Source organism: Oncorhynchus nerka, linkage group LG13, assembly GCF_034236695.1.
Source record: "Oncorhynchus nerka isolate Pitt River linkage group LG13, Oner_Uvic_2.0, whole genome shotgun sequence".
Classification (NCBI taxonomy): domain Eukaryota; kingdom Metazoa; phylum Chordata; class Actinopteri; order Salmoniformes; family Salmonidae; genus Oncorhynchus; species Oncorhynchus nerka.
In genome coordinates this window covers 75,637,687-75,660,684 of record NC_088408.1, presented here as the reverse complement: position 1 = coordinate 75,660,684, position 22,998 = coordinate 75,637,687, and positions in this window count along the sequence as shown.

Sequence of the window (22,998 nt, the reverse complement as noted above, 5' to 3'; positions counted from 1 at the left end):
GTTGTGAAAGGTACAGGGTGTTGTGTTGTGTTGTATGAAAGGTACAGGGTGTTGTGAAAGTACAGGTGTTGTAAAAACAGGTACAGGGTGTTGTGAAGGTACAGGTGTTGTGAAAAGGTACAGGTGTTGTGAAAGGTGTTACAGGGTGTTGTGAAAGGTGCACAGGTGTTGTGAAAGGTACAGGGTGTTGTGAAAAGGTACAGGGTGTTGTGAAAGTGAAAAAGTACAGGGTGTTGTGAAAGGTACAGGGTGTTGTGAAAGGTACACAGGTGTTGTGAAAGGTACAGGGTGTTGTGAAAGGTACAGGGTGTTGTGAAAGGTACAGGGTGTTGTGAAAAGGTACAGGTGTTGTGAAAAGGTACAGGTGTTGTGAAGAACAGTGTTGTGAAAAGGTGCACAGGTGTTGTGTTGTTGTGAAAGGTACAGGTGTTGTGAAAGGTACAGGGTGTTGTGTTGTGAAAGGTACAGGGTGTTGTGAAAAAAAGGTACAGGGTGTTGTGAAAGGTACAGGTGTTGTGAAAGGTGCAGGGTGTTGTGAAAGGTGCACAGGGTGTTGTGAAAGGTACAAGTGTTGAAAAGGTACAGGTGTTGTGAAAGGTACAGGGTGTTGTGAAAGGTACAGGTGTTGTGAGGGTGTTGTGAAAAGGTACAGGGTGTTGTGAAAGGTACAGGGTGTTGTGAAAAGGTACAGGGTGTTGTGAAAAGTACAGGGTGTTGTGAAAAATTACAGGGTGTTGTGAAAGGTACAGGGTGTTGTGAAAGGTGCAAGTGTTTGTGAAAGGTACAGGTGTTGTGAAAGGTACAGGGTGTTGTGTTGTAAAAGGTACAGGTGTTGTGAAAGGTACAGGGTGTTGTGAAAGGTACAGGGTGTTGTGAAAGGTACAGGGTGTTGTGAAAGGTACAGGGTGTTGTGAAAGGTACAGGGTGTTGTGAAAGGTACAGTGTTGTGAAAAGGTACAGGGTGTTGTGAAAGGTGCAGGGTGTTGTGAAAGGTACAGGTGTTGTGAAAAGGTGTGTTGTGAAAGGTGCAGGTGTTGTGAAAAGGTACAGGGTGTTGTGAAAAGGTACAGGGTGTTGTGAAAGGTGCAGGTGTTGTGAAAGGTACATGGTGTTGTGAAAGGTACAGGGTGTTGTGAAGGTGCACTGTGTTGTGAAAGGTACAGGGTGTTGTGAAAGGTACAGGGTGTTGTGAAAAGGTGCAGGTGTTGTGAAAAGGTGCAGGTGTTGTGAAAGGTACAGGGTGTTGTGAAAGGTACAGGGTGTTGTGAAAGGTACAGGGTGTTGTGAAAAGGTACAGGGTGTTGTGAAAATTACAAAAAGGTACAGGTGTTGTGAAAGGTGCAGGGTGTTGTGAAAAGGTACAGTGTTTGTGAAAGGTACAGGGTGTTGTGAAAGGTACAGGGTGTTGTGAAAGGTACACAAGTGTTGTGAAAGGTACAGGGTGTTGTGAAAAGGTACAGTTGTTGTGAAAAGGTACAGGTGTTGTGAAAAGGTACACAGTGTTGTGAAAGGTACAGGGTGTTGTGAAAGGTACAGGGTGTTGTGAAAGGTACAGGGTGTTGTGAAAGGTACAGGTGTTGTGAAAGGTACAGGTGTTGTGAAAAGGTACAGGGTGTTGTGAAAGGTGTTGTGAGGGTGTTGTGAAAGGTACAGGGTGTTGTGAAAGGTACAGGGTGTTGTGAAAGGTACAGGGTGTTGTGAAAGGTACAGGGTGTTGTGAAAGGTGCAGGTGTTGTGAAGGTGCACAGTGTTGTGAAAGGTACAGGGTGTTGTGAAAGGTACAGGGTGTTGTGAAAGGTACAGGGTGTTGTGAAAGGTACAGGGTGTTGTGAAAGGTACAGGGTGTTGTGAAAGGTACAGGGTGTTGTGAAAGGTACAGGTGTTGTGAAAGGTACAGGGTGTTGTGAAAGGTACAGGGTGTTGTGAAAGGTACAGGGTGTTGTGAAGGTACAGGTGTTGTGAAAGGTACAGGGTGTTGTGAAAGGTACAGGGTGTTGTGAAAGGTGCAGGGTGTTGTGAAAGGTACAGGGTGTTGTGAAAGGTGCAGGGTGTTGTGAAAGGTGCAGGGTGTTGTGAAAGGTACATGGTGTTGTGAAGGTGCACGGTGTTGTGAAAGGTGCAGGGTGTTGTGAAAGGTACAGGGTGTTGTGAAAGGTACAGGGTGTTGTGAAAGGTACAGGGTGTTGTTGTGTTGTGAAAGGTACAGGGTGTTGTGAAAGGTACAGGGTGTTGTGAAGGTGCAGGGTGTTGTGAAAGGTACATGGTGTTGTGAAGGTGCATGGTGTTGTGAAAGATGCAGGGTTTTGTGAAAGGTACAGGGTGTTGTGAAAGGTACAGGGTGTTGTGAAAGGTACACGGTGTTGTGAAAGGTACAGGGTGTTGTGAAAGGTACAGGGTGTTGTGAAAGGTACAGGGTGTTGTGAAAGGTACAGGGTGTTGTGAAAAGGTACAGGGTGTTGTGAAAGGTACAGGGTGTTGTGAAAGGTACAGGTGTTGTGAAAGGTACAGGGTGTTGTGAAAAGGTACAGTGTTGTGAAAGGTACAGGTGTTGTGAAAGGTACAGGGTGTTGTGAAAGGTACAGGTGTTGTGAAAGGTTGTTGTGAAAGGTACAGGGTGTTGTGAAAGGTACAGGGTGTTGTGAAAGGTACAGTGTTGTGAAAGGTACATGGTGTTGTGAAAGGTGCAGGGTGTTGTGAAAGGTACAGGGTGTTGTGAAAGGTACAGGGTGTTGTGAAAAGGTACAGGGTGTTGTGAAAAGGTACAGGGTGTTGTGAAAGGTACAGGGTGTTGTGAAAGGTGCAGGGTGTTGTGAAAGGTGCAGGTGTTGTGAAAGGTACAGGGTGTTGTGAAAGGTACAGGGTGTTGTGAAAGGTACAGGGTGTTGTGAAAGGTACAGGTGTTGTGAAAAGGTACATGGTGTTGTGAAAGGTGCAGGGTGTTGTGAAAGGTACAGGGTGTTGTGAAAAATTACAAGGTACATGGTGTTGTGAAAGGTGCAGGGTGTTGTGAAAGGTGCAGGGTGTTGTGAAAGGTACAGGTGTTGTGAAAGGTACAGGTGTTGTGAAAGGTACAGGGTGTTGTGAAAGGTACAGGGTGTTGTGAAAGGTACAGTGTTGTGAAAAGGTGCAGGGTGTTGTGAAAAGGTACAGGTGTTGTGAAAGGTACAGGTGTTGTGAAAGGTACAGGGTGTTGTGAAAGGTACAGGGTGTTGTGAAAGGTACAGGGTGTTGTGAAAGGTACATGGTGTTGTGAAGGTGCAGGGTGTTGTGAAAGGTACAGGGTGTTGTGAAGGTGCACAGTGTTGTGAAGGTGCACAGTGTTGTGAAAGGTACAGGGTGTTGTGAAAGGTACAGGGTGTTGTGAAAGGTACAGGGTGTTGTGAAAGGTACAGGGTGTTGTGAAAGGTACAGGGTGTTGTGAAAGGTACAGGGTGTTGTGAAAGGTACAGGGTGTTGTGAAAGGTACAGGGTGTTGTGAAAGGTACAGGTGTTGTGAAAGGTACAGGGTGTTGTGAAAGGTACAGGGTGTTGTGAAAGGTACACGGTGTTGTGAAAGGTACACGGTGTTGTGAAGGTGCACAGTGTTGTGAAAGGTACAGGGTGTTGTGAAAGGTACAGGGTGTTGTGAAAGGTACACAGGGTTGTGAAAGGTACACAGGGTTGTGAAAGGTACACGGTGTTGTGAAAGGTACAGGGTGTTGTGAAGGTGCACGGTGTTGTGAAAGGTACAGGGTGTTGTGAAAGGTACAGGGTGTTGTGAAAGGTACAGGGTGTTGTGAAAGGTGCACAGTGTTGTGAAAGGTACAGGGTGTTGTGAAAGGTACAGGGTGTTGTGAAAGGTACAGGGTGTTGTGAAAGGTACAGGTGTTGTGAAAGGTACAGGGTGTTGTGAAAGGTGCACGGTGTTGTGAAAGGTACAGGGTGTTGTGAAAGGTACAGGGTGTTGTGAAAGGTACAGGGTGTTGTGAAAGGTACAGGGTGTTGTGAAAGGTACAGGGTGTTGTGAAAGGTACAGGGTGTTGTGAAAGGTACAGGGTGTTGTGAAAGGTACAGGGTGTTGTGAAAGGTACAGGGTGTTGTGAAAGGTACAGTGTTGTGAAAAGGTACAGGGTGTTGTGAAAGGTACAGGTGTTGTGAAAGGTACAGGGTGTTGTGAAAGGTACAGGGTGTTGTGAAAGGTACAGGGTGTTGTGAAAGGTGCAGGGTGTTGTGAAAGGTACAGGGTGTTGTGAAGGTGCAGAAAGGTACAGGGTGTTGTGAAAGGTACAGGGTGTTGTGAAAGGTACAGGGTGTTGTGAAAGGTACAGGGTGTTGTGAAAGGTACATGGTGTTGTGAAAGGTGTTTGTGGTGCAAAAGGTGCAGGGTGTTGTGAAAGGTACAGGGTGTTGTGAAAAGGTACAGGGTGTTGTGAAAGGTACAGGTGTTGTGAAAGGTACAGGTGTTGTGAAAGGTACAGGGTGTTGTGAAAGGTACAGGGTGTTGTGAAAGGTACAGGGTGTTGTGAAAGGTACAGGTGTTGTGAAAGGTACAGTGTTGTGAAAGGTACAGGTGTTGTGAAAGGTACAGGGTGTTGTGAAAGGTGTGTTGTGAAAAGGTACAGGTGTTGTGAAAGGTACAGGGTGTTGTGAAAGGTACAGGTGTTGTTGTGTTGTGAAAGGTGCAGGTGTTGTGAAAGGTGCAGGGTGTTGTGAAAGGTACAGGGTGTTGTGAAAGGTACAGGTGTTGTTACAGGGTGTTGTGAAAGGTACAGGGTGTTGTGAAAGGTACATGGTGTTGTGAAAGGTGCAGGGTGTTGTGAAAGGTGCAGGGTGTTGTGAAAGGTACAGTGTTGTGAAAGGTACAGGGTGTTGTGAAAGGTACAGGTGTTGTGAAAGGTACAGGGTGTTGTGAAAGGTGCAGGGTGTTGTGAAAGGTACAGGTGTTGTGAAAGGTGCACGTAGTTGTGAAAGGTACAGGGTGTTGTGAAAGGTACAGGGTGTTGTGAAAGGTACAGGGTGTTGTGAAAGGTACAGGGTGTTGTGAAGGTGCAGGGTGTTGTGAAAGGTACAGGGTGTTGTGAAGGTGCACAGTGTTGTGAAAGGTACAGGGTGTTGTGAAGGTGTACGGTGTTGTGAAAGGTACAGGGTGTTGTGAAAGGTACAGGTGTTGTGAAAAGGTACAGGGTGTTGTGAAAGGTACAGGGTGTTGTGAAAGGTACAGTGTTGTGAAAGGTACAGGGTGTTGTGAAAGGTACAGGGTGTTGTGAAAGGTACAGGGTGTTGTGAAAGGTACAGGGTGTTGTGAAAGGTACAGGGTGTTGTGAAAGGTACAGGGTGTTGTGAAGATGCACGGTGTTGTGAAAGGTACAGGGTGTTGTGAAAGGTGCAGGTGTTGTGAAAGGTACAGGGTGTTGTGAAAGGTACAGGGTGTTGTGAAAGGTACAGGGTGTTGTGAAAGGTACAGGGTGTTGTGAAAGGTACAGGGTGTTGTGAAAGGTACAGGGTGTTGTGAAAGGTACAGGGTGTTGTGAAAGGTACAGGGTGTTGTGAAAGGTGCAGGGTGTTGTGAAAGGTACAGGGTGTTGTGAAAGGTACAGGGTGTTGTGAAAGGTACACGGTGTTGTGAAAGGTACAGGGTGTTGTGAAAGGTACAGGTGTTGTGAAAGGTACATGGTGTTGTGAAAGGTACAGGGTGTTGTGAAGATGCACTGTGTTGTGAAAGGTGCAGGGTGTTGTGAAAGGTACAGGGTGTTGTGAAAGGTACAGGGTGTTGTGAAAGGTACATGGTGTTGTGAAAGGTACAGGGTGTTGTGAAAGGTGCAGGGTGTTGTGAAAAGGTACAGGTGTTGTGAAAGGTACAGGTGTTGTGAAAGGTACAAAAGGTACAGGGTGTTGTGAAAGTGTTGTGTACAGTGTTGTGAAAGGTGTTGTGAAAGGTACAGGGTGTTGTGAAAGGTACACAGTGTTGTGAAAAATTACAGGGTGTTGTGAAAGGTACAGGGTGTTGTGAAAAATACAGGTGTTGTGAAAGGTACACAGTGTTGTGAAAGGTACAGGGTGTTGTGTGTTGTGAAAAAGGTACAGGGTGTTGTGAAAGGTACAGGTGTTGTGAAAGGTACAGGTGTTGTGAAAAGGTACAGGGTGTTGTGAAAGGTACAGGGTGTTGTAGGTGTTTGTGAAAGGTACAGGTGTTGTGAAAGGTGCAGGTGTTGTGAAAAGGTACAGGTGTTGTGAAAGGTACAGGGTGTTGTGAAAGGTACATGGTGTTGTGAAAAGGTACAGGGTGTTGTGAAAGGTACAGGGTGTTGTGAAAGGTACAGGGTGTTGTGAAAGGTACAGGGTGTTGTGAAAGGTACAGGTGTTGTGAAAGGTACAGGGTGTTGTGAAAGGTACAGGGTGTTGTGAAAGGTACAGGGTGTTGTGAAAGGTACAGGGTGTTGTGAAAGGTACAGGGTGTTGTGAAAGGTACAGGTGTTGTGAAGGTACAGGGTGTTGTGAAGGTGCAGGTGTTGTGAAAAGGTGCAGGGTGTTGTGAAAAGGTACAGGGTGTTGTGAAAAGGTACATGTGTTGTGAAAGTGTTGTTGTGAAAGGTACAGGGTGTTGTGAAAGGTACAGGGTGTTGTGAAAAGGTACAGGGTGTTGTGAAAGGTACAGGTGTTGTGAAAGGTACAGGTGTTGTGAAAGGTACAGGGTGTTGTGAAAGGTACAGGGTGTTGTGAAAGGTACAGGGTGTTGTGAAAGGTACAGGGTGTTGTGAAAGGTACAGGGTGTTGTGAAAAGGTACAGGTGTTGTGAAAGGTACAGGTGTTGTGAAAGGTACAGGGTGTTGTGAAAGGTACAGGGTGTTGTGAAAGGTACAGGGTGTTGTGAAAGGTACAGGTGTTGTGAAAGGTGCACAGGTGTTGTGAAAAGGTACAGGGTGTTGTGAAAGTGCAGGGTGTTGTGAAAGGTACAGGGTGTTGTGAAAGGTACAGGTGTTGTGAAAGGTACAGGGTGTTGTGAAAAGGTACAGGTGTTGTGAAAGGTACAGGGTGTTGTGAAAGGTGCAGGTGTTGTGAAAGGTACAGGGTGTTGTGAGGGTGTTGTGAAAGGTGCAGGGTGTTGTGAAAGGTACAGGGTGTTGTGAAAGGTACAGGGTGTTGTGAAAGGTACAGGGTGTTGTGAAAGGTACAGGTGTTGTGAAAGTTGTTGTGAAAGGTACAGGTGTTGTGAAAGGTACAGGGTGTTGTGAAAGGTACACAGTGTTGTGAAAGGTACAGGGTGTTGTGAAAAGGTACAGGGTGTTGTGAAAGGTACAGGGTGTTGTGAAAAGGTACAGGGTGTTGTGAAAGGTACAGGGTGTTGTGAAAAGGTACAGGGTGTTGTGAAAGGTACAGGGTGTTGTGAAAAGGTACATGTGTTGTGAAAGGTGCAGGTGTTGTGAAGGTACAGGGTGTTGTGAAAGGTACAGGGTGTTGTGAAAAGGTACAGGGTGTTGTGAAAAGGTACAGGTGTTGTGAAAGGTACAGGGTGTTGTGAAAGGTGCAGGGTGTTGTGAAAGGTACAGGGTGTTGTGAAAGGTACAGGGTGTTGTTGTGTTGTGAAAGGTACAGGTGTTGTGAAAGGTACAGGGTGTTGTGAAAAGAAAAGGTGCAGGTGTTGTGAAAAAAGGTACAGGGTGTTGTGAAAGGTACAGGTGTTGTGTGTTGTGAAAGGTACAGGGTGTTGTGAAAGGTACAGGGTGTTGTGAAAGGTACAGGGTGTTGTTGTGAAAGGTACAGGGTGTTGTGAAAGGTACAGGTGTTGTGAAAGGTACAGGTGTTGTGAAAAAGGTGCACGGTGTTGTGAAAGGTACAGGGTGTTGTGAAAAGGTACAGGGTGTTGTGAAAGGTACAGGGTGTTGTGAAAGGTACAGGTGTTGTGAAGGTACACGGTGTTGTGAAAGGTACAGGGTGTTGTGAAAGGTACAGGTGTTGTGAAAAGGTACAGGGTGTTGTGAAAGGTACATGTTGTGAAAGGTACAGGTTGTGAAAGGTTGTTGTGAAAGGTACAGGGTGTTGTGAAAGGTACAGGTGTTGTGAAAGGTACAGGGTGTTGTGAAAAGGTACACAGTGTTGTGAAAAGTACAGGTGTTGTGAAAGGTACAGGTTGTGAAAAGTTGTTGTGAAAAATACAGGGTGTTGTGAAAGGTACAGGGTGTTGTGAAAAGTGTACAGGGTGTTGTGAAAAGTACAGGGTGTTGTGAAAAATTACAGTGTTGTGTTGTGAAAGGTACAGGGTGTTGTGAAAGGTACAGGTGTTGTGAAAAGTACAGGGTGTTGTGAAAGGTTGTGAAAGGTACAGGGTGTTGTGAAAGGTACACGGTGTTGTGAAAGGTACAGGGTGTTGTGAAAGGTACAGGGTGTTGTGAAAGGTACAGGGTGTTGTGAAAGGTACAGGGTGTTGTGAAGATGCACAGTGTTGTGAAAGGTACAGGGTGTTGTGAAAGGTACAGGGTGTTGTGAAAGGTACAGGGTGTTGTAAAAGGTACATGGTGTTGTGAAGGTGCAGGGTGTTGTGAAAGGTGCACGGTGTTGTGAAAGGTACAGGGTGTTGTGAAAGGTACAGGGTGTTGTGAAAAGGTACAGGTGTTGTGAAAATTAAGTGTTGTGAAAGAGTACAGTGTTGTGAAAAGGTACAGGGTGTTGTGAAAAGATACAGGGTGTTGTGAAAGGTACAGGGTGTTGTGAAAGGTACAGGTGTTGTGAAAGGTGCAGGGTGTTGTGAAAAGGTGCAGGTGTTGTGAAAGGTACAGTGTTGTGAAAAGGTACAGGTGTTGTGAAAAGGTACAGGGTGTTGTGAAAGGTGCAGGGTGTTGTGAAAAGGTACAGGGTGTTGTGAAAGGTACACAGGTGTTGTGAAAGGTACAGGTGTTGTGAAAAGGTACAGGGTGTTGTGAAAGATACAGGTGTTGTGAAAAGGTACAGGTGTTGTGAAAGGTACAGTGTTGTGAAAAATTACAGGGTGTTGTGAAAAGGTGCAAAAAAGGTACAGGTGTTGTGAAAGGTACAGGTGTTGTGAAAAGGTACAAAAAATTGCACAGGTGTTGTGAAAATTACAAGTGTTACAAAAGGTGTGTTGTGAAAGGTACAGTGTTATGAAAAATGTGTTGTGAAAAAATACAGTGTTGTGAAAAATACAGGGTGTTGTGAAAAGGTACAGGTGTTGTGAAAAATACAGGGTGTTGTGAAAAGGTACAGGGTGTTGTGAAAAGGTACAGGTGTTGTGAAAGGTACAGGGTGTTGTGAAAAGGTGCAGGGTGTTGTGAAAGGTGCAGGGTGTTGTGAAAAGGTACAAGTGTTGTGTTGTTGAAAAGGTACAGGTGTTGTGAAAGGTACAGGGTGTTGTGAAAGGTACAGGGTGTTGTGAAAAGGTACAGGGTGTTGTGAAGGTGCAGGTGTTGTGAAAAGGTGCAGTGTTGTGAAAAGGTACACAGGGTGTTGTGAAAAGGTACAGGGTGTTGTGAAAGGTACAGGGTGTTGTGAAAAGTGCAGTGTTGTGAAAGGTGTACAAGTGTTGTGAAAGGTACAGGGTGTTGTGAAAGGTACAGTGTTGTTGTGAAAAATTACACAGTGTTGTGAAAGGTACAGGGTGTTGTGAAAGGTGTTGGGTGTTGTGAAAAGGTACAGGTGTTGTGAAAAGGTACAGGGTGTTGTGAAAGGTACAGGGTGTTGTGAAAGGTACAGGGTGTTGTGAAAAGGTGCACAGTGTTGTGAAAAGGTACAGGGTGTTGTGAAAAGGTACAGGGTGTTGTGAAAAGGTAAGTGTTACAGTGTTGTGAAAAGGTACAGTGTTGGAAAAGTGTGTTATGAAAAGGTACAGGTGTTGTGAAAAGTACAGTGTTGTGAAAAGTACAGGTGTTGTGAAAGGTACAGGTGTTGTGAAAGGTACAGGGTGTTGTGAAAAGGTACAGGGTGTTGTGAAAGGTACAGGTGTTGTGAAAATACAGGGTGTTGTGAAAGGTACAGGTGTTGTGAAAGGTACAGGGTGTTGTGTTGTGAAAAGGTACAGGGTGTTGTGAAAGGTTGTGAAGGTGCAGTGTTGTGAAAAATTACAGGTGTTGTGAAAGGTACAGGGTGTTGTGAAAGGTACACAGTGTTGTGAAAATACAGGGTGTTGTGAAAAATACAGGTGTTGTGAAGGTGCAGGGTGTTGTGAAAGGTGCACAGTGTTGTGAAAGGTGCAGGTGTTGTGAAAGGTGCAGGGTGTTGTGAAAGGTGCAGGTGTTGAAAAGGTACATGGTGTTGTGAAAAGGTACAGTGTTGTGAAAGGTACAGGTGTTGTGAAAAGGTACAGTGTTGTGAAAGGTACAGGGTGTTGTGAAAGGTACAGGTGTTGTGAAAAGGTACAGTGTTGTGAAAAGGTACAGGGTGTTGTTGTGTTGTGAAAGGTACAGGGTGTTGTGAAAAGGTACAGGGTGTTGTGAAAAGGTACAGGTGTTGTGAAAAGTACAGTGTTGTGAAAATGGTGTTGTGAAAAGGTACAGTGTTGTGAAAGAAGGTTGTGACAGTGGTGTTGTGAAAAGGTACAGGTGTTGTGAAAGGTACAGGGTGTTGTGAAAGGTACAGGGTGTTGTGAAAAGGTACAGTGTTGTGTTGTGTTAAAAAGGTACAGGTGTTGTGAAAAAGGTACAGGTGTTGTGAAAGGTACAGGGTGTTGTGAAAGGTACAGGGTGTTGTGAAAGGTACAGGGTGTTGTGAAAAGGTACAGGGTGTTGTGAAAGGTACAGGGTGTTGTAAAAGGTACAGGGTGTTGTGAAAGGTACAGGGTGTTGTGAAAGGTACAGGGTGTTGTGAAAGGTACAGGGTGTTGTGAAAGGTACAGGGTGTTGTGAAAAGGTGCAGGTGTTGTGAAAAGGTACATGGTGTTGTGAAAGGTACAGGGTGTTGTGAAAGATGCAGGTGTTTGTGAAAGGTACAGGGTGTTGTGAAAGGTACAGGGTGTTGTGAAAGGTACAGGGTGTTGTGAAAGGTACAGGGTGTTGTGAAAGGTACAGGGTGTTGTGAAAGGTACAGGGTGTTGTGAAAGGTACAGGGTGTTGTGAAAATTACAGGTGTTGTGAAAGGTACAGGGTGTTGTGAAAGTGTACAGGGTGTTGTGAAAAGGTACAGGGTGTTGTGAAAAATGCAGGGTGTTGTGAAAGGTACAGGGTGTTGTGAAAGGTGCAGGGTGTTGTGAAAAGGTACAGGGTGTTGTGAAAGGTACACAGTGTTGTGAAAGGTACAGGGTGTTGTGAAAGGTACAGGGTGTTGTGAAAGTACAGGTGTTGTGAAAATTACAGTGTTGTGAAAGGTACAGGGTGTTGTGAAAGGTACAGGGTGTTGTGAAAAGGTACAGGTGTTGTGAAAGGTACAGGTGTTGTTGTTAAAAGGTACAGTGTTGCAAAAGGTACAGTGTTGTGAAAAGGTGCACAGTGTTGTGAAAAGTACAGTGTTGTGAAAATACAGGTGTTGTGAAAGGTACACAGTGTTGTGAAAGGTACAAAAGGTACAGTGTTGTGAAAGGTACAGGGTGTTGTGAAAGGTACAGGGTGTTGTGAAAGGTACAAAAGGTACAGGGTGTTGTGAAAGGTACAGGGTGTTGTGAAAGGTACAGGGTGTTGTTACAGGTGTTGTGAAAAATTACAGGTGTTGTGAAAAAATACAGGTGTTGTGAAAAGAAAGGTACAGGTGTTGTGAAAAATTACAGAATGAAAAGGTACAGGTGTTGTGAAAAGGTACAGGTGTTGTGAAAGGTACAGGTGTTGTGAAAAGTACAGTGTTGTGAAAGGTACAGTGTTGTGAAAGGTACAGGGTGTTATGAAAAGGTACAGGTGTTGTGAAAAGGTACAGGGTGTTGTGAAAGGTACAGGGTGTTGTGAAAGGTACAGGGTGTTGTGAAAGGTACAGGGTGTTGTGAAAGGTACAGGGTGTTGTGAAAGGTACAGGGTGTTGTGAAAGGTACAGGGTGTTGTGAAGGTGTGTTGTGAAAGGTGCAGGGTGTTGTGAAAAGGTACAGGGTGTTGTGAAAGGTACAGGTGTTGTGAAAGGTACATGGTGTTGTGAAAGGTGCAGGTGTTGTGAAAGGTGCAGGTGTTGTGAAAGGTACAGGGTGTTGTGAAAGGTACAGGGTGTTGTGAAAGGTACAGGGTGTTGTGAAAGGTACAGGGTGTTGTGAAAGGTACAGGGTGTTGTGAAAAGGTACAGGTGTTGTGAAAGGTACAGGGTGTTGTAAAAGGTACATGGTGTTGTGAAAGGTACAGGGTGTTGTGAAAGGTGCACGGTGTTGTGAAAGGTACAGGGTGTTGTGAAAGGTACAGGGTGTTGTGAAAGGTACAGGGTGTTGTGAAAAGGTACAGGTGTTGTGAAAAGGTACAGTGTTGTGAAAACAGGTGTTGTGAAAAGGTACAGGTGTTGTGAAAGGTACAGGGTGTTGTGAAAGGTACAGGGTGTTGTGAAGATGCACAGTGTTGTGAAAGGTACAGGGTGTTGTGAAAGGTACAGGGTGTTGTGAAAGGTACAGGGTGTTGTAAAAGGTACATGGTGTTGTGAAGGTGCAGGGTGTTGTGAAAGGTACAGGTGTTGTGAAAAGGTACACAGTGTTGTGAAAAGGTACAGTGTTGTGAAAGGTGTGTTGTGAAAGGTACAAGGGTGTTGTGAAAGGTACAGGTGTTGTGAAAGGTACAGGGTGTTGTGAAAAGGTACAGGTGTTGTGAAAGGTACAGGTGTTGTGAAAGGTACAGGGTGTTGTGAAAGGTACAGGGTGTTGTGAAAGGTACAGGGTGTTGTGAAAGGTACAGGTGTTGTGAAAGGTACAGGGTGTTGTGAAAGTGCACAGTGTTGTGAAAAGGTACAGGTGTTGTGAAAGGTACAGTGTTGTGAAAGGTACAGTTGTGAAGGTGCATGGTGTTGTGAAAGGTACAGGGTGTTGTGAAAGGTACAGTGTTGTGAAAGGTACAGGGTGTTGTGAAAGGTGTTGTGACAGGTGTGTTGTGAAAACAGGGTGTTGTGAAAGGTACAGGGTGTTGTGAAAGATGCACGGTGTTGTGAAAGGTACAGGGTGTTGTGAAAGGTACAGGGTGTTGAAAGGTGTTGTGAAAGGTGCAGGGTGTTGTGAAAGGTACAGGGTGTTGTGAAAGGTACAGGGTGTTGTGAAAGGTACAGGGTGTTGTGAAAAGGTACAGGGTGTTGTGAAAGGTACAGTGTTGTGAAAGGTACAGGTGTTGTGAAAGGTACAGGGTGTTGTGAAAGGTACAGGGTGTTGTGAAAGTGTGTGTTGTGAAAGGTACAGGGTGTTGTGAAAGGTACAGGGTGTTGTGAAAGGTACAGGTGTTGTGAAAAGGTACATGGTGTTGTGAAAGGTACAGGGTGTTGTGAAAGGTGCAGGGTGTTGTGAAAGTGCAGGGTGTTGTGAAAGGGTTGTGAAGGTGCAGTGTTGTGAAAGGTACAGGGTGTTGTGAAAAGGTACAGTGTTGTGAAAAGGTACAGGGTGTTGTGAAAGGTACAGGGTGTTGTGAAAGGTACAGGTGTTGTTACAGTGTGTTGTGAAAGGTACAGGTGTTGTGAAAGGTACAGGGTGTTGTGAAAAGGTACAGGGTGTTGTGAAAGGTACAGGTTGTGTTGTGAAAGGTACAGGGTGTTGTGAAAGGTGTGTTGTGAAAAGGTACAGGGTGTTGTGAAAGGTACAGGGTGTTGTGAAAGGTACAGGGTGTTGTGAAAATTACAGGGTGTTGTGAAAAGGTACAGGTGTTGTGAAAGGTACAGGGTGTTGTGAAAGGTACAGGGTGTTGTGAAAGGTACAGGGTGTTGTGAAAGGTACAGGTGTTGTGAAAAGTGTGTTGTGAAAGGTACAGGGTGTTGTGAAAAGGTACAGGTGTTGTGAAAGGTACAGGGTGTTGTGAAAGGTGCAGTGTTGTGAAAGGTACAGGTGTTTGTGAAAAGTGCACAGTGTTGTGAAAGGTACAGGTGTTGTGAAAGGTACAGGGTGTTGTGAAAGGTACAGGGTGTTGTGAAAGGTACAGGGTGTTGTGAAAAGGTACAGGTGTTGTGAAAGGTACAGGGTGTTGTGAAGGTGCAGGGTGTTGTGAAAGGTACAGGGTGTTGTGAAAGGTACAGGGTGTTGTGAAAGGTACAGGGTGTTGTGAAAGGTACAGGGTGTTGTGAAAGGTACAGGGTGTTGTGAAAGGTACAGGGTGTTGTGAAAGGTACAGGTGTTGTGAAAGGTACAGGGTGTTGTGAAGGTACAGGGTGTTGTGAAAGAAAAGGTACAGGGTGTTGTGAAAGGTACAGGGTGTTGTGAAAGGTACAGGGTGTTGTGAAAGGTACAGGGTGTTGTAAACGGTACATGGTGTTGTGAAAGGTACAGGGTGTTGTGAAAGGTACAGGTTGTTGTGAAAGGTACAGGGTGTTGTAAAAGGTACAGGGTGTTGTGAAAGGTACAGGGTGTTGTGAAAGGTACAGGGTGTTGTGAAAGGTACAGGGTGTTGTGAAAGGTACAGGGTGTTGTGAAAGGTGCAGGGTGTTGTGAAAGGTGCAGGGTGTTGTGAAAGGTGCAGGGTGTTGTGAAGGTGCACGGTGTTGTGAAAGGTACACGGTGTTGTGAAAGGTACAGGTGTTGTGAAAGGTACACTGTGTTGTGAAAGGTACAGGGTGTTGTGAAAGGTACAGGGTGTTGTGAAAGGTACAGGGTGTTGTGAAAGGTACAGGTGTTGTGAAAGGTACAGGGTGTTGTGAAAGGTGCAGGGTGTTGTGAAAGGTACAGGGTGTTGTGAAAGGTACAGTTGTGAAAGGTACAGGTGTTGTGAAAGGTACAGGTGTTGTGAAAGGTACAGGTGTTGTGAAAGGTACAGGGTGTTGTGAAAGGTGTTTGTGAAAGGTGCAGGGTGTTGTGAAAGGTACAGGGTGTTGTGAAAGGTACAGGGTGTTGTGAAAGGTACATGGTGTTGTGAAAGGTGCAGGGTGTTGTGAAAGGTACAGGGTGTTGTGAAAGGTACAGGGTGTTGTGAAAGGTACACGGTGTTGTGAAAGGTACAGGGTGTTGTGAAAGGTACAGGGTGTTGTGAAAGGTACAGGGTGTTGTGAAAGGTACAGGGTGTTGTGAAAGGTACAGGGTGTTGTGAAAGGTACAGGGTGTTGTGAAAAGGTACAGGGTGTTGTGAAAGGTACAGGGTGTTGTGAAAGGTACAGGTGTTGTGAAAGGTACAGGTGTTGTGAAAGGTACAGGGTGTTGTGAAAGGTACAGGGTGTTGTGAAAGGTACAGGGTGTTGTGAAAGGTACAGGGTGTTGTGAAAGGTGTGTTGTGAAAGGTACAGGGTGTTGTGAAAGGTACAGGGTGTTGTGAAAGGTACAGGGTGTTGTGAAAGGTACAGTGTTGTGAAAGGTACAGGGTGTTGTGAAAGGTACAGGGTGTTGTGAAAGGTACAGGGTGTTGTGAAAGGTACAGGGTGTTGTGAAAGGTACAGGGTGTTGTGAAAAGTACAGGTGTTGTGAAAGGTACAGGGTGTTGTGAAAGGTACAGGTGTTGTGAAAGGTACAGGTGTTGTGAAAGGTACAGGGTGTTGTGAAAGGTACAGGTGTTGTGAAAGGTACAGGGTGTTGTGAAAGGTACAGGTGTTGTGAAAGGTACAGGGTGTTGTGAAAGGTACAAAGGTACAGGGTGTTGTGAAGATGCACTGTGTTGTGAAAGGTGCAGGGTGTTGTGAAAGGTACAGGGTGTTGTGAAAGGTACAGGGTGTTGTGAAGGTGCACGGTGTTGTGAAAGGTACAGGGTGTTGTGAAAGGTGCAGGGTGTTGTGAAAGGTGCACGGTGTTGTGAAAGGTACACGGTGTTGTGAAAGGTACAGGGTGTTGTGAAGGTGCACGGTGTTGTGAAAGGTACAGGGTGTTGTGAAAGGTGCACGGTGTTGTGAAAGGTACAGGGTGTTGTGAAAGGTACAGGGTGTTGTGAAAGGTTGTTGTGAAAGGTACAGGGTGTTGTGAAAGGTACAGGGTGTTGTGAAAGGTACAGGGTGTTGTGAAAGGTGCAGGGTGTTGTGAAAGGTGCAGGGTGTTGTGAAGGTGCACAGTGTTGTGAAAGGTACAGGGTGTTGTGAAAGGTGCAGGGTGTTGTGAAAGGTACAGGGTGTTGTGAAAGGTACAGGTGTTGTGAAAGGTACAGGGTGTTGTGAAAGGTACAGGGTGTTGTGAAAAGGTACAGGGTGTTGTGAAAGGTACAGGGTGTTGTGAAAGGTACAGGGTGTTGTGAAAGGTACAGGTGTTGTGAAAGGTACAGGGTGTTGTGAAAAAAGGTTGTGAAAGGGTGTTGTGAAGGTGCAGGTGTTGTGAAAGGTACAGGGTGTTGTGAAAGGTACAGGGTGTTGTGAAAGGTACAGGGTGTTGTGAAAGGTACATGGTGTTGTGAAGGTGCAGGGTGTTGTGAAAGGTGCAGGGTGTTGTGAAAGGTACAGGGTGTTGTGAAAGGTACAGGGTGTTGTGAAAGGTACAGGGTGTTGTGAAAGGTACATGGTGTTGTGAAAGGTACAGGTGTTGTGAAAGGTGCACGGTGTTGTGAAAGGTACAGGTGTTGTAAAGGTACAGGTGTTGTGAAAGGTACAGGGTGTTGTGAAAGGTACAGGGTGTTGTGAAAGGTACAGGGTGTTGTGAAAGGTACAGGGTGTTGTGAAAGGTGCACGGTGTTGTGAAAGGTACAGGGTGTTGTGAAAGGTACAGGGTGTTGTGAAAGGTACAGGGTGTTGTGAAAGGTACAAGGGTGTTGTGAAAGGTACAGGGTGTTGTGAAGATGCACTGTGTTGTGAAAGGTGCAGGGTGTTGTGAAAGGTACAGGGTGTTGTGAAAGGTAAAGGGTGTTGTGAAAGGTACATGGTGTTGTGAAGGTGCAGGGTGTTGTGAAAGGTGCAGGGTGTTGTGAAGGTGCACAGTGTTGTGAAGGTGCAAAGTGTTGTGAAGGTGCACAGTGTTGTGAAAGGTACAAGGTGTTGTGAAAGGTACAGGGTGTTGTGAAAGGTACAGGGTGTTGTCAAAGGTACAGGTGTTGTGAAAGGTACACGGCGTTGTGAAAGGTACACGGTGTTGTGAAAGGTACAGGGTGTTGTGAAAGGTACAGGGTGTTGTGAAAGGTACACGGTGTTGTGAAAGGTACAGGGTGTTGTGAAAGGTACAGGGTGTTGTGAAAGGTACAGGGTGTTGTGAAAGGTACAGGGTGTTGTGAAAGGTACAGGGTGTTGTGAAAGGTACAGGGTGTTGTGAAAGGTACAGGGTGTTGTGAAAGGTACAGGGTGTTGTGAAAGGTACAGGGTGTTGTGAAAAGGTACAGGGTGTTGTGAAAGGTACAGTGTTGTGAAAGGTACAGGTGTTGTGAAAAAGTGCAGGGTGTTGTGAAAGGTACAGGGTGTTGTGAAAGGTACAGGGTGTTGTGAAAGGTACAGGGTGTTGTGAAAGGTACAGGGTGTTGTGAAAGGTACACAGGGTTGTGAAAGGTACACGGGGTTGTGAAAGGTACACAGGTGTTGTGAAAGGTACAGGGTGTTGTGAAAGGTACAGGGTGTTGTGAAAGGTACAGGGTGTTGTGAAAGGTACAGGGTGTTGTGAAAGGTACAGGGTGTTGTAAAAGGTGCAGGGTGTTGTAAAAGGTGCAGGGTGTTGTAAAAGGTGCAGGGTGTTGTGAAAGGTACAGGGTGTTGTGAAAGGTACAGGGTGTTGTGAAAGGTACAGGTGTTGTGAAAGGTACAGGGTGTTGTGAAAGGTACAGGGTGTTGTGAAAGGTACAGGTGTTGTGAAAGGTACAGGGTGTTGTGAAAGGTACATGGTGTTGTGAAAGGTACAGGGTGTTGTGAAAGGTACAGGTGTTGTGAAAGGTACAGGGTGTTGTGAAAGGTACAGGGTGTTGTGAAGGTGCACGGTGTTGTGAAAGGTACAGGGTGTTGTGAAAGGTACAGGGTGTTGTGAAAGGTACAGGGTGTTGTGAAAGGTACAGGTGTTGTGAAAGGTACAGGGTGTTGTGAAAGGTACAGGGTGTTGTGAAAGGTACAGGGTGTTGTGAAAGGTACAGGTGTTGTGAAAGGTACAGGGTGTTGTGAAAGGTACATGGTGTTGTGAAAGGTGCACAGGGTGTTGTGAAAGGTACAGGGTGTTGTGAAGGTGCAGGTGTTGTGAAAGGTACAGGTGTTGTGAAAGGTACAGGGTGTTGTGAAAGGTACAGTTGTGTTGTTGTGAAAGGTACAGGTGTTGTGAAAGGTACAGGGTGTTGTGAAAAGGTACAGGGTGTTGTGAAAGGTACAGGGTGTTGTGAAAGGTACAGGGTGTTGTGAAAGGTACAGAGTTTTGTGAAAGGTACAGGGTGTTGTGAAAGGTACAGGGTGTTGTAAGGGTGTTGTGAAAGGTACAGGGTGTTGTGAAAGGTACATGGTGTTGTGAAGGTACAGGGTGTTGTGAAAGGTACAGGGTGTTGTGAAAGGTACAGGGTGTTGTGAAAGGTACAGGGTGTTGTGAAAGGTACAGGGTGTTGTGAAAGGTACAGGGTGTTGTGAAAGGTACAGGGTGTTGTGAAAGGTACAGGGTGTTGTGAAAGGTACAGGGTGTTGTGAAAGGTACAGGGTGTTGTGAAAGGTACAGGTGTTGTGAAAGGTACAGGGTGTTGTGAAAGGTACAGGGTGTTGTGAAAGGTACAGGGTGTTGTGAAAGGTACAGGTGTTGTGAAAGGTACATGGTGTTGTGAAAGGTGTTGTAAAAGGTACAGGGTGTTGTGAAGGTGCAGGGTGTTGTGAAAGGTACATGGTGTTGTGAAGGTGCATGGTGTTGTGAAAGATGCAGGGTGTTGTGAAAGGTACAGGGTGTTGTGAAAGGTACACGGTGTTGTGAAAGGTACAGGGTGTTGTGAAAGGTACAGGTGTTGTGAAAGGTGTGTTGTGAAAGAAGGTGCAGGTGTTGTGAAAGGTACACGGTGTTGTGAAAGGTACAGGGTGTTGTGAAAGGTACAGGGTGTTGTGAAAGGTACAGGGTGTTGTGAAAGGTACAGGGTGTTGTGAAAGGTACAGGGTGTTGTGAAAGGTACAGGGTGTTGTGAAAGGTACAGAGTGTTGTGAAAGGTACAGGGTGTTGTGAAAGGTACAGGGTGTTGTGAAGGTACAGGGTGTTGTGAAAGGTACACGTGTTGTGAAAGGTACAGGTGTTGTGAAAGGTACAGGGTGTTGTGAAAGGTACAGGGTGTTGTGAAAGGTACAGGTGTTGTGAAAGGTACAGGTGTTGTGAAAGGTACAGGTGTTGTGAAAGTACAGGGTGTTGTAAAAGGTACAGGGTGTTGTGAAAGGTACAGGGTGTTGTGAAAGGTACAGGGTGTTGTGAAAGGTACAGGGTGTTGTGAAAGGTACAGGGTGTTGTGAAAGGTACAGGTGTTGTGAAAGGTACAGGGTGTTGTGAAAGGTACAGGGTGTTGTGAAAGGTACAGGTGTTGTGAAAGGTACAGGTGTTGTGAAAGGTACAGGGTGTTGTGAAAGGTACAGGGTGTTGTGAAAGGTACAGGGTGTTGTGGTACATGGTGTTGTGAAAGGTGCAGGGTGTTGTGAAAGGTGCAGGGTGTTGTGAAAGGTACAGGGTGTTGTGAAAGGTACAGGGTGTTGTGAAAGGTACAGGGTGTTGTGAAAGGTACAGGTGTTGTGAAAGGTACAGGGTGTTGTGAAAGGTACAGGTGTTGTGAAAGGTACAGGGTGTTGTGAAAGGTACACGGTGTTGTGAAAGGTACACGGTGTTGTGAAGGTGCACAGTGTTGTGAAAGGTACAGGGTGTTGTGAAAGGTACAGGGTGTTGTGAAAGGTACACGGTGTTGTGAAAGGTGCAGGGTGTTGTGAAAGGTACACGGTGTTGTGAAAGGTACAGGGTGTTGTGAAAGGTACAGGTGTTGTGAAAGGTACAGGGTGTTGTGAAAGGTACAGGTGTTGTGAAAGGTACAGGTGTTGTGAAAGGTACAGGTGTTGTGAAAGGTGTTGTGAAAGGTACAGGTGTTGTGAAAGGTACAGGGTGTTGTGAAAGGTGCACACAGTGTTGTGAAAGGTACAGGGTGTTGTGAAAGGTACACAGTGTTGTGAAAGGTACAGGGTGTTGTGAAAAGGTACAGGGTGTTGTGAAAGGTACAGGGTGTTGTGAAAGGTACAGGGTGTTGTGAAAGGTACAGGTGTTGTGAAAGGTACAGGGTGTTGTGAAAGGTACAGGGTGTTGTGAAAGGTACAGGTGTTGTGAAAGGTACAGGGTGTTGTGAAAGGTACAGGGTGTTGTGAAAGGTACAGTGTTGTGAAAGGTACAGGGTGTTGTGAAAGGTACAGGGTGTTGTGAAAGGTACAGGTGTTGTGAAAGGTACAGGGTGTTGTGAAAGGTACAGGGTGTTGTGAAAGGTACAGGGTGTTGTGAAAGGTACAGGGTGTTGTGAAAGGTACACGGTGTTGTGAAAGGTTGTGAAAGGTACAGGGTGTTGTGAAAGGTACAGGGTGTTGTGAAAGGTACAGGTGTTGTGAAAGGTACAGGGTGTTGTGAAGGTGCAGGGTGTTGTGAAAGGTACAGGGTGTTGTGAAAGGTACAGGGTGTTGTGAAACAGGGTGTTGTGAAAGGTACAGGTGTTGTGAAAGGTGTTGTGAAAGGTACAGGTGTTGTGAAAGGTACAGGTGTTGTGAAAGGTGCAGGGTGTTGTGAAAGGTACAGGGTGTTGTGAAAGGTACAGGGTGTTGTGAAAGGTACAGGGTGTTGTGAAAGGTACAGGGTGTTGTAAAAGGTACATGGTGTTGTGAAGGTGCAGGGTGTTGTGAAAGGTGCACGGTGTTGTGAAAGGTGCAGGGTGTTGTGAAAGGTGCAGGGTGTTGTGAAGGTGCACGGTGTTGTGAAAGGTACATGGTGTTGTGAAAGGTACAGGGTGTTGTGAAAGGTACACGGTGTTGTGAAAGGTACAGGGTGTTGTGAAAGGTACAGGGTGTTGTGAAAGGTACAGGGTGTTGTGAAAGGTACAGGGTGTTGTGAAAGGTACAGGGTGTTGTGAAAGGTACAGGTGTTGTGAAAGGTACAGGGTGTTGTGAAAGGTACAGGGTGTTGTGAAAGGTACAGGGTGTTGTGAAAGGTACAGGGTGTTGTGAAAGGTACAGGGTGTTGTGAAAGGTACAGGGTGTTGTGAAGGTGCAGGGTGTTGTGAAAGGTACATGGTGTTGTGAAAGGTACAGGGTGTTGTGAAAGGTACAGGGTGTTGTGAAAGGTACAGGGTGTTGTGAAAGGTACAGGGTGTTGTGAAGGTGCATGGTGTTGTGAAAGGTACAGGGTGTTGTGAAAGGTAAGGTGTTGTGAAAGGTGGGTGTTGTGAAAGGTACAGGGTGTTGTGAAAGGTACAGGGTGTTGTGAAAGGTACAGGGTGTTGTGAAAGGTACAGGGTGTTGTGAAAGGTACAGGGTGTTGTGAAAGGTACAGGGTGTTGTGAAAGGTGCAGGGTGTTGTAAAAGGTGCAGGGTGTTGTGAAAGGTACAGGGTGTTGTGAAAGGTACAGGGTGTTGTGAAAGGTACATGGTGTTGTGAAAGGTACATGGTGTTGTGAAGGTGCATGGTGTTGTGAAAGATGCAGGGTGTTGTGAAAGGTGCAGGGTGTTGTGAAAGGTACAGGGTGTTGTGAAAGGTACAGGGTGTTGTGAAAGGGTGAAAGGTACAGGGTGTTGTGAAAGGTACAGGGTGTTGTGAAAGGTACAGGGTGTTGTGAAAGGTACAGGGTGTTGTGAAAGGTACAGGGTGTTGTGAAAGGTACAGGGTGTTGTGAAAGGTACAGGGTGTTGTGAAAGGTACAGGGTGTTGTGAAAGGTACATGGTGTTGTGAAAGGTACAGGGTGTTGTGAAAGGTACAGGGTGTTGTGAAAGGTACAGGGTGTTGTGAAAGGTACAGGGTGTTGTGAAAGGTGCTGGTGTTGTGAAAGGTACAGGGTGTTGTGAAAGGTACAGGGTGTTGTGAAAGGTACAGGGTGTTGTGAAAGGTACAGGGTGTTGTGAAAGGTACAGGGTGTTGTGAAAGGTACAGGGTGTTGTGAAAGGTACAGGTGTTGTGAAAGGTACAGGGTGTTGTGAAAGGTGCAAAGGTGTGTTGTGAAAGGTGCAGGGTGTTGTGAAAGGTACAGGTGTTGTGAAAGGTACAGGGTGTTGTGAAAAGGTACAGGGTGTTGTGAAAGGTACAGGTGTTGTGAAAGGTACAGGGTGTTGTGAAAGGTACAGGGTGTTGTGAAAGGTGCAGGTGTTGTGAAAGGTACAGGGTGTTGTGAAAGGTACAGGGTGTTGTGAAAGGTGCACAAAGGTGCAGGGTGTTGTGAAAGGTACAGGGTGTTGTGAAAGGTACAGGGTGTTGTGAAAGGTACAGGTGTTGTGAAAGGTACAGGGTGTTGTGAAAGGTGTGTGTGAAAGGTACAGGGTGTTGTGAAAGGTACAGGGTGTTGTGAAAGGTACAGGGTGTTGTGAAAGGTACAGGGTGTTGTGAAGGTACAGGGTGTTGTGTTGAAAGGTACAGGGTGTTGTGAAAGGTACAGGGTGTTGTGAAAGGTACAGGTGTTGTGAAAGGTACAGGGTGTTGTGAAAGGTACAGGGTGTTGTGAAAGGTACAGGGTGTTGTGAAAGGTACAGGGTGTTGTGAAAGGTACAGGGTGTTGTGAAAGGTACAGGGTGTTGTGAAAGGTACAGGGTGTTGTGAAAGGTACAGGTGTTGTTGTAGGGTGTTGTGAAAGGTACAGGGTGTTGTGAAAGGTACAGGGTGTTGTGAAAGGTACAGGGTGTTGTGAAAGGTACAGGGTGTTGTGAAAGGTACAGGGTGTTGTGAAAGGTACAGGTGTTGTGAAAGGTACAGGGTGTTGTGAAAGGTACAGGGTGTTGTGAAAGGTACAGGGTGTTGTGAAAGGTACAGGGTGTTGTGAAAGGTACAGGTGTTGTGAAAGGTACAGGTGTTGTGAAAGGTACAGGGTGTTGTGAAAGGTGCAGGGTGTTGTGAAAGGTACAGGTGTTGTGAAAGGTACAGGTGTTGTGAA